Below are 2,749 nucleotides of genomic sequence, written 5' to 3' on the forward strand. Positions count from 1 at the left end.
GTTTTGCTTCTTAAATTCCACATATGAGTGAAATCATTTGGTATTTGCTTTTTCTGACTGACTTATTTATTTATTTTTTAGTTTAATAAACATTTATTCCTTTAGTTGAACAATCTCTACACACAATATATATATATATATATATATATATATATATATATATGGTTTAGGATCTCTGAGTGGAAAAGGAATTTAGGTTTCAAGAGGTTTTGAGCCTTTTTCTGGTAATCATTTAACTGAGCCTAAGACCCCTAAAAAAAGTGTAAAAACTGGTTTAAGGAAACCAGCAATTAGATTTTGAAATCAAACTATAGATTAAGTTAGCGAACTTAAAATTGGGACAATTCCTCTCCTGTAGTTCCTACACACCCAGATTCACCCTGAAAAACAAAAACCTCATCTACTGTAAGACAAAATGGACACAGGATAGTGATATACTGAACATCAACATGGGCACAATTGATGGACTGGCAGATTTTGAGGGGTTTGAATTAAGGAGGAGAAAAATGACTGGGCTAACACATGTAAGGATTAGATTGGAAACTATAGACTTGTATTGACACCAACTACATGACTTTTCTCAATAGCCTATGGGAATGTTTAAGTGGGTTGACCCAAGATAACTTGGGACTTGGAATGAGCAATGACATACTTTTAAAGCCTGCCCCATTTTTTTCTCCTGAGGTGGCTAGTGGATTCATAAAGGTCACAAAGACCATGGATAAAGTATTTAAGATTCTAATCAAAGCCAACTTTTTTTTATCCTCACACTTCAAAGGTTATCTGAGGGCCACCAGTTTCCCAATTCTAGCCCTAATTACTAGATTACGTTATCTTAGTCTTCTCATTTACCTAATGTTCAATTTTCATCAGTTTTCATAGAGACCATTAACTAACTGCTTTGCAGGAAATTCAAGATTCCACAGATCCTATGGAGTTGTGGGATACAACCAGGAGCCTCCACATTTTATGTTAACTTCAAAAGTCCTGTGGAGACCAAGGCAATTTTGCTTTGGTTAAGCAGGATGTATTTTCATTTTTGAGAAAACCTTCAGGTAGGTTTATTCAATTCTCTTAAAAAATTGGTAGGATTCTTTTTAAGTATCCTTTCCAAAGCAACAGTTACATAATTGGAATAGTGGATTCAGTATAAAAAATGTAGTTCCTAGTTAATGCTGTTTGCATATGATCATGATTAAAGATTAGGATAGTCTTCACATTTCCAAGCAAGATCCAGTTTTAAAAGCTTCTTCTTTCCAAACCCCTAATAACAGCCATTTGAGAGTAAACCAGAGCATTACATCACCCCAGTGAAGCTGTAGGTTTCATTACATGCACCAACAGATCTACATGGCTAGCTTATGCATTCCACTTTTACAGAATTTATTTTATACCTTTTATACCAAACAGTATTTTAAACACTGACATATAAACTCCCTAATACAATAAAGCAAAGACAGAAGTGTTTATCTTATTAGAAATAAGATGCACCATCACTTATAGTCTTCAAACATCATTGCACTTTAACTTTCGTAATGTGACAATGCGTTCATGGAACAATCTGCAGACAACAAAATTTAACAGACAAATTAAAGAACACTTTTAAGCAGACATGACTGTCCTAAATTGTTTATTAGGTAAGAATTTAAGAATTTTACAAACATTACTTTGATTAGCGGTAACGGTGGAGCTGGAGAGTATTGCGTCTTCTCCATGCCGCATGGCGAGAGCCACCAATAGTGTGGTGGAACTTGTGACCCTTTCCAAGGCCACGGCTCTTTCGGCCTGCAGATGTCAGCCCTCGCATCTCCCTGCGCTTGTGGACTGGTGTGGTGATCCCCTGGGTGTCGGGAGTTCTTCTGATAGCTTTATGGCACGGATCAGTGAGGATGACCTCCAAGAGTTTGTATGCGGAACCTTCACCAACCCGGTAAGAATTCAAGACTCTTAGAGCCCCGCAGTGACATCCAGCTCACTCCTCTGCAACAGACTGAAGGCTTCATGCAAATTTGAGCTGATTAACACCATGATGGACAGGCTTGCCGTAGGTAGCACCCTTAGGAACTGGGCATTTGCGGCCACCACGCCGCACACGAATCCGATATATGACATAACCTTGCTTGGCCTTGTACCCCAGCCTGCGCGCTTTATCAGGCCGGGTTGGGCGGTGGGCCCTGTGGAGAGCAGAGAGCTGGTGGTACTGCCAGCAGCGCACCCTGAGAAGAAAGCGCATTACATCAGACTGCTTCTTCCTCCATAGCTCCTGGATGTGCTTGTAAGTGCCCATCTTGGCCTACGTTTGAGCTAATGGCTGCCGCCCGATTGAAAGGCTGACTTATTATTTTTTAAAGATTTTATTTATTTACTTTATTTGACAGAGATCACAGGTAGACAGAGAGGCAGGCAGAGAGAGAGGAAGCAGGCTCCCCCACTGAGGAGAGAGCAGCCCAATTTGGGGCTCAGTCCCAGGACCTAGGATCATGACAGGAGCTGAAGGCAGAGGCTTAACACACTGAGCCACCAGGCGCCCCCAATTGACTTATCTTGATTGCCATAATGCACTCTAACTCTGTCCATGTCATTGCAAATGGCAAGATTTCATTTCCTTTGATGACTACACAGTATTCCATTGTGTATATATACCATATCTTCATCCATTCATCTGTTGATGGACATCTGGGTTCTTTCCACAGTCTGGCTATCGTGGACATTGCTGCTATAAACATTCAGGTGCACGTGTCCCTTCAGA

At 40.4% G+C, this 2,749-nt stretch overlaps 1 pseudogene across 1 annotated transcript; it reads right to left on the reverse strand.

Moving 5' to 3' along the window:
* Positions 1 to 1,523: 1,523 nt before the first annotated feature.
* LOC309869087 (large ribosomal subunit protein eL15 pseudogene) lies at positions 1,524 to 2,287 on the reverse strand (annotated as a pseudogene). The gene has a single exon. The product of its transcript is annotated as a large ribosomal subunit protein eL15 pseudogene (transcript).
* Between the last annotated feature and the right edge of the window lie 462 nt (positions 2,288 to 2,749).

The sequence above is a fragment of the Mustela nivalis genome (genome assembly GCF_964662115.1).
Source record: "Mustela nivalis genome assembly, chromosome: 7".
Taxonomy (NCBI): domain Eukaryota; kingdom Metazoa; phylum Chordata; class Mammalia; order Carnivora; family Mustelidae; genus Mustela; species Mustela nivalis.